Consider the following 8,745-nt stretch of genomic DNA (forward strand, 5'->3'; position numbering starts at 1 on the left):
AAAGAGTTGATCAGCAATTAAGCTGGTGAGTTCATAAGATTTTAGTGATGTGAGTAAGTTGTAAAAGGTATATGTAAAAGTGATGTAAGCTGTAAGTTCTGTTTTGAAAAGTTCGCCTGTTCCTCTAAAAAATCCTATATTTCCTACTTGAATGAAAGTTAAGTAAAATGACATTACAAGCCTTTCTATGGGTACTAAGTGGGTACAAGTTATATACGACTCAGAGTAAACAAACAATCGATTGTGCGCATCTGCCCTAAGCTCACAACCCAATGAGGAACAGAAAGTAAAACGAATAGCACACATCCCATTGGTTGTTAGATCGTTGTCATATATAACCCTAGTGTAATCACTTGTTACTCATGGAGTTAATTGGAATGGTTCCTTTATATCTAATGAAAAGCTCTTTTAGGAAAACCTATATTTCTTATAGTAAAATAGTGACCACAGTGACTACTTTTATAATAGCTTAGTTTATACTGCTATATATAATCTGATATCAGATAGAAAGTTAATTGAGTGAATCTGCCCTAAGCCCACAACCCAACGAGGAACAAGAAGTAAGGTAGAAAACACACATTTAACTACCTATTGGGTATTAGTTATATATAAACATGGTGTATAAACTAAGGTATTATAGAGTTACTCACCTAAAGTCTTTAAAATTGTACCGGTTTAATAAAATGGATTAAACCCTTTTCTAGGAAGTTTCTAGTTTTGTATACCAAAAGTACAGACTTTGGAAAGTATGTTTTGTACTAGAAAAATTGTGCTTCGACTTTGTGGCAGTTCAGACACTGCATTTCTCGGCATACTCCGGTGTGGTGAAAGTTGCACTTTCCACACTTCGGAAGGATTCCAGCATATCGACTGGTTGGTGTTGAAGCAGTAGGCGTAGTAGCGGTGTACATAGTACTCGTTCGTTGCTCTTGCGGGGTGTCTTGTGTTGTTCGCTTCTTCTTTCTCTTGTTCCCCAACTTCTGATTATAGTCCTCTTCCCTCGATGGCTCAGGAATAAGGGCTTTTACACCATGGCGGACTCCATGGTCGATGAGTCGCTGAGCCAGGCGTTTAGCACTATCGAACGTGGTTGGGTTAGAAGACAACACATTTCCTTGGGTCGGAGCAGTCAGACCCCAAATGTATCTTTCTATCTTCTTGCTCTCCGAGGTAATCATCTCGGGGCATAGAGCTGCTAGTTCGCTGAACCGGTCAGTGTAGGTCACTATGTCTGAGCCGACCATAGTGAGATCCCACAGCTCTTGTTCCAATTTTTTAATCTCTCCTAACGGGCAGTATTCCTCCCGCATTAACTCTTTTAGGTTTTCCCAACCTATTGCGTTTGCCACTGATAGAGTCAGTGACTTAACATGGCTGTTCTACCATGTTAGGGCCTTGCCAAAGAAGGTGCAGGCAGCAAACTTCACTTTGCTTCCTTCTTGGCATAAACATATTTTGAAGATCGACTATGTTTTCTCAAACCATTGCATGAGGGCAATGACTCCTTCAGTCCCATTAAAGGACAATGGCTGGCATCTGGTGAAGTCCTTATAGGAGAACTCTCCCGGGCACACAGGGACCTCACCTTGAGTAGAATCAGTAGGCGTTTCACCTCCACCTGTACTGATGGGGTGATATTGAGCCATAGTTGTTGCCACAGCCGCGGCCACTACAGCGTTTATAGTTGCCATATCTATTTGCGAAGGAGGCGGCATTGGAGTTATCGGAGTAGTGTGTCTGGGAGATCTGCGAGGAGGCATTTTTGCTAAAAGAAAACAAAGATGAGACGGAATAAGTCTATTGCAATGGACACAAGCCGAAAGCTGAAAAGACAAAGTTATCCTAGTTCTGGATGTATCAGGTCCTGACTTCCACAGGGTTCTAGAAACAATTTATAAATGAGTATGTACCTAATAAACTCTATGAATTTGAAATAACTATCCTCGAATGAATATATGTTTCCTGAATAACTATTACCAGCTGCATGTAAGAAAATAATCCTAACACATGCAATGTGAGCAGTGTTTCCACTCGCTCGATAAATTAACATGATTAATATTTATTAGTGTGACGTGTAAGACGTTTTGGTTACTTCGGCTGGTCTTTCCTTGAAAACTTCTCATGAAGTTGTCCTTGTTCTTCTTGGACTCTTCTGTTGTATACTATGAGCAAGTGGTTACATTTATCTGGGCTTGTCGTGCGAGAATGAAAGTGACTAAAGAACCTATGAGCTTTAAGGTAACTTTATGGGGTGATTTTTATGGAATCCTCCCATAATTGTACAAGGTACACAAGTTTGTATATAATTGAAGATTAAATAGACCTTCGAATAAGTGATCCCACCCCAACACTACACCCTTAAGAGGAATGGATAGCGAAGCGTAGGTCACAGATTCTATGTCTATAAGATCCTAATTATATATAAAACTTTAGGAATGTACCTTGCAAGATTATAGACTTATCCATAAGGGTCTTTTAAATTCTCACATAAGTTATTTATCTGGACTAAAATACTCCTATAGTATTCTAACTCTGAATGTACATGTTCTGGGGTTCTCTTGACTGGTGTTCAGGTAAGTTTTAACTCTGTTGCAACACCCCATCATTCCCAAACACATGTCGGTCACATCTCGAATGAATATAGTTGATCATGCTATATTGATCCTAGCTATGATTACATAACTGTTCAGGTTGACGACAGTGCCCAACCTTTAAATACTTTAGTTCTGTTCTCCTCGTGACATTGGTTCTATTATGTACATGTATGAGCAAGTAGGTATATTTTTATAACTTGTAGTTATATTCTAAAATATTTTATTATCCAGAGCACTTAAGCCCCATTGTATTTATAGTTGTATATCTTTTATCGATTGATACACTTAGTTCACTATAAACAATGCTTTGATACCAATCTGTCACACCCCAAAACCGGAACGGCGGAAACGTTCAGGGGTGGAGGACGTCATGTTTAGTATCATGAGATATGTATATGGTAAGCAAGTAATGAACAACCATTTCATTTCGAAAGAAAGTTTTTACAATGTGTGTGTTCACAAAACATAAAATTCATACACAAATAACAAAACAAGACTTGAAGCTATAATGCTTCATCTTCTGAATCCCCAACACGAGCACCTGTCTAATAGTCTCCTGAGAATACAAGTTATTTGAAAGAGTTGATCAGCAATTAAGCTGGTGAGTTCATAAGATTTTAGTGATGTGAGTAAGTTGTAAAAGGTATATGTAAAAGTGATGTAAGCTGTAAGTTTTGTTTTGAAAAGTTTGCCTGTTCCTCTAAAAAATCCTATATTTCCTACATGAATGAAAGTTAAGTAAAATGACACTACAAGCCTTTCTATGGGTACTAAGTGGGTATAAGTTATATAAGACTCAGAGTAAACAAACAATCGATTGTGCGCATCTGCCCTAAGCTCACAACCCAACGAGGAACAGAAAGTAAGGCAAATAGCACACATCCAATTGGTTGTTAGATCGTTGTCATATATAACCCTAGTGTAATCACTTGTTACTCATGGAGTTAATTGAAATTGTTCCTTTATATCTAATGAAAATATCTTTTAAGAAAACCTATATTTCTTATAGTAAAATAGTCACCACAGTGACTACTTTTATAATAGCTTAGTTTATATTGCTATATATAATCTGATATCGAATAGAAAGTTAATTGAGTGAATATGCCCTAAGCCCACAACCCAACGAGGAAAAGGAAGTAAGGCAGAAAACACACATTTAACTACCTATTGGGTATTAGTTATATATATATATATATAAACATGGTGTATAAACTAAGGTATTATAGAGTTACTCACCTAAAGTCTTTAAAATTGTACCGGTTTAATAAAATGGATTAAACCCTTTTTTGGGAAGTTTCTAGTTTTGTATACCAAAAGTACTGACTTTGGAAAGTATGTTTTGTACTAGAAAAACTCTACTTCGTCTCTGTGTTCTATAACCTGACCCATACTTGGTACCCTTATGATGACGTAATGTATACTAAGCATACATATATATAAAATCAGGTAGATAATAGATTGGGTGAATCTGTTCCAAGCTCACAACCCAACGAGGAACAGGAAATGAAGTGGAGAGCACACATCCTATTAGCTGTCGGAACTTATTGGTATATATGTATCCTGTGATGTATACATTAAGGAATCATAAGACTAGCATTATGGTCCTAACTTTTAACCGTAGCCTTCTACCTAGGCATCTTCTGTTATGTGCTAGACTCGACTGTTCCATTTGTCGATTTGTAAAAAGTATATTTTCCCTATTTTATAACTATCTTGACTAGAAAATAGTTCAACTTTCAAGTGGTACTGTCACTTTATGAAAGTATTGGGAATTTTAAGTACACAGCTGTCGTTTATAATGACACACGGATGAACTATTAACCTAAAAACATATTTGTTTTATTAAGGTCATAATGTGAAGGCTAGAACCGTTACTATACGCTCTCCCTGTCAAGAGATTAGGGGAACCAAACACGACCTCTGCAAATTCTTGCAAGCCATGTAATTCACATTAAAGTATATGATCATGTATACCCAATATTACTATCACCTTTTGTTCAAAACAATGAGTTAGTGATTCATTGGTATAATTAGATCCTGTATGGGTGTTCTCATGCTATAGCAACTTAACTTGTTTGTTCTGTATGGGTGTTGTTTGATTCTCTTCACTGTTTGTTTGACTCTTGTATGAACTGACTCTTTGTGTGCTTCATTGTACTAGAAGTAAAGAATAGCATTCTCCTAAACTATACCTATTATAGTTTACTAATGTTCTATTTGGACTGTTATTGAAAAGACTCATTTATCTACTAAGTTATGCTTGTACTTTAAAAACGGAGTTTTGTATAACTATAAAGTAACATAACTTTAAAGAGTTTTGAAAATTTTTGACAACTTATAAATAACATTTTGAAAGATGTTTAATAACAAACATTTACACAATTATCATTGTGTTCAACGTGTATCCCCCCCCCTAAACAGTTAAAACAGTTTAAAAGATTCATTACGGGGTATGAACTCACCTGATGTGGGTGATTCTAACGGGTATGCGTGTAAGGATGAGAAGTTCCACGAATGAAGTTCCGAGACATAATAAGTTCTAAATGACATATAAGGACACATATTGACATGAATATAGTGTTTATAAACAACTATATCAAAGGGAACACCTTCCGGGACTAGGAAACACTTTAACCAAGTGTTGGAATCACATGTGATTCAAACTAAGGGAGTGTAAGGTCACTTAAGGGAGTGTGCGGCCAAGGGAGTGTGTGGCTGCACACTCATGGTAAAGTGTGCTCAAAACGTTTTCCAAATGGTGGGGAGGCTTATAGGGCTGATGTTCATCAAGTGTTGAAGCTAGAAAGGCACTTTGGAAGCCCTAAAGCACCAAACAAAGGGGTGTGCGGTCACATGAGTGTGTGCGGCCACACACACCACAAGGTCACGAGTTCTAGGCATTTCTAAGGACTTAAACAAGTGTCCTTAACAAGTTTCAAGCATTGGGAAGAAGTACTTACGATTCGGAAACCCGAGAAGGTCCAAAGTCACCAAGAACATGTGTGTGTTCTTGGTGTAACTTGAAGATCTAGACAAAACATGATTTCAAATGGATGAAATGAAAGGATGTAACTAGCTTATGAAGATTAACAACAAATAGGGAGAAGAACACTTACCAACTCGAAGATCTAAGCTTAAAAATCGTATGGTAGTTGAGAGAGAAATCGAGTTCTAAGCTTAGGAGGGTGAAAAGTGATGAAAGGTGGCTGATTTCTATACTTATACTCGTGAGTGTGCTGCCAGAAGAGGGGTGTGCGGCCGCACACCCATATGTGCGGCCGTACACTCCTTGTGTTGGAATGTAAGGCCTAGTTTTGATGCTAAAAGCGCACGCGATATTTTTCTATGTTCAATGCTTGAATGTACTAACCTTTGAACCTTTAAATGGACTCTAAATGAGGCTAAATGATAACAGGAATGATTTTGACACTCAGCTGAGCTAACTGGCTGAGCTTTACTAGGCCAAATTTATAAAAATTTTCGGGTTGTCACAACGGTCGTTGAGTAAGTCCAATCTTGTAGATTAGAATATGGAATCTGGGTCGGAGTAGAGGCTTAGTAAGAATATCAACTAGTTGATCATCCACTTTTATGTGTGTTACCCATAATGACCCTTCCTAAACCTTCTCGCGAACAAAGTGAAAGTCCAATGCCAAATGTTTCATCCTTGAATGAAAAACCAGATTTCCATAATAGTGTGTAGAACTCAAATTGTCACAATAAATAATTGGTATAACGTTAGACCTGGATTCAGTGAGTAATGAAGCGAGCCACTGGATTTCTATGGTTGCTGATGCAACAGCTCTAAATTCAGCTTCGGTTAATGATCTAGCGGATGTAGATTGACGTTTTGAGCTCCAAGAAATAGGGTTACAACCAATATATACAATATAGCCAGTGGTGCTACGCCACGTCTCTTTGTCACCCGCTCAATCGACCTCTGTAAAGGCGTGGAGTCTCATAGGGGAGTGACGTTTGAGTAAGAAACCGTGATGGATTATTTTATGGTACACTTATGTTTATGTTTCTGGTATGTTTCCATTTATCACTCTAATATGTTTCCATTTATCACTTTGTCAATTATTTTATGCTACGCTTATGTTTATGTTTCTGATAGGTATATTGTTTGTGAATTCTTTTCCTACTCTTGTGTTATTCGACTTGAGCACAAGTCGGTCCTTTCTATCTCAATCTTTTGGTAGGGATTTCGATATGACCCTTTGCGAGCTGGAGTGTCCGTTGCGGGTTTCTAACGCCAACGAACATGGGATTTCAGCATTCAGAGTGTATCGGGGTTGTGTCTTGGAGATATTCAGGGTACCTTATCCGATTTATTTGATTGTTATCCCCATGGGGGGTATATACATGATAGTAGGGATGGATTGGTTGAGCGATTTTGGTGCTATGATAGACTGCGAGGGTTAGCAAGTGGTAGTTCGTACCCTAAGTGGGGGAGACTGGTTATTTATGGAGAGGGTAAAAGGATTGGGTTAGGGTTTTGTTCGGAGACCAGGGCTCAACAGTATATTTAGCATGGTTGTATGGGTTATCTTGCCTATGTGGTTGATACACGGGTTGGGGAGCAGGCATCGGTTTCAGATGTGCTAGTTGTTAGGGAGTTTGCTGATGTGTTTTCGGAGGAGTTACCCGATGTGCCTCCCGAAAGGCAGGCTAAGTTCAGAATTGACCTATTGCCAGGTGCGGCTCCGATTGCCAATGTACCGCACCGATGACACTACCTGAGATGCAGGAGTTATCCTCTCAGCTTCAGGAGCTGGTAGCCAAGCAGTTTATCAAACCGAGCAGTTCGGCGTGGGGAGCACCGGTATTGTTCGTCAAGAATAATGATGGTTCGTGTAATGCCCCGATTCCCAGGTATTAAATTAATTAAGAATTTCTTTAGTTTTAAGCCCCACTCAACGAGTAAAGGTTGCCCTACTCGTCGAGGCGGGATCGCGAAATTAGTGACCTATTCGCTGAGTCCATAAAGGGACTTAACGAGTAGAAGCTGGCAGATGAAACCCTAAATCCCGGGGTTCTGCACTCTATTTAAGGAGGCATAACCCTCATTTGGCCTCCTTGCAGTCCTTGAGAGCTCATAGAAATCCTAACCCGTGTGTTGTGTCATTCTTGTGCATTGTAAGCTTGGAAGGAGGGCTTTGTGGGAGGAAGAACTTGGAGAACAAGGGGATAGGAGCAAGGAAGGAGTGGAAATCCGAGATCTAACTCAGTTAGCATCCATTGAAGGTATCAAGTCGACATCTTTATCTCTTTTCTTTCTAGACTTCATATGGTGGAGATCTAGGGTTTTTATGGTTTGAGTAAGGTGATATTGCAAGACATGAGCTAGATCTGAAGTTGTAACTTCAGATCTGGACCCTTCCCAAGCTCTAGACTCATAAAGTTCCTGTCTTGGTCGTGGATGAGGCCCCCTTGTGCATGAAACCCCATTAAGAGCTTAAATTTGGCATTAAGAACCTTTTTAGCCATGCATGTATGTAAAGTTTGCAACTTTACGTGAAAGGCATACCCTAGAAGCTTGGATCTGTAATTTGGAGCCATTGTATGGCTTAAATGAGTATGTATGGCTTGAGGACTGAAGGAACTCGGTGAGTCGCAAGGTCGACTCGGCGATTCACATGAAGATGGCCGAGAACTCGACGAGTTGGATGAACAACTCTGCGAGTCCGATGAAGATTGCCATAAGACTCGACGAGTTGAAGAACAACTTGGTGAGTCGGATGAGTCTCTCCAGGATATGTATGTGTGTGTATCCATCGAGTTGCAAGGAGGAAACTCGACGGGTGGCCTTAAAGTTTGATCGAGAATCGAAGGAACTCGACGAGTCACCCCAATGACTCGGCGAGTTGGAGTGTGCTTCAAGGAACTCGGCGAGTAGCCGAGGGTACTCGGCGAGTTGAGGTCAACATGGACTGTTGACCTTAACTGAGGACTTTGACCTTGAACAGGGGTTAACTAGGTGGTTTATGGAGTACTTTGTAAGGATGAGGACTTATGAGTATATTCGTACTATGGTAATAGGTGGTGGAGTTCTTAGCAAGTGATCGGAGACTTGGGACTTATCTATCGAGTTCACATCTACGAGGTGAGTTATCCTCACTATACTAAGGGGTCTAAGGCACCAAGGCTG

Source organism: Lactuca sativa, chromosome 1, assembly GCF_002870075.4.
Source record: "Lactuca sativa cultivar Salinas chromosome 1, Lsat_Salinas_v11, whole genome shotgun sequence".
NCBI classification, from domain to species: domain Eukaryota; kingdom Viridiplantae; phylum Streptophyta; class Magnoliopsida; order Asterales; family Asteraceae; genus Lactuca; species Lactuca sativa.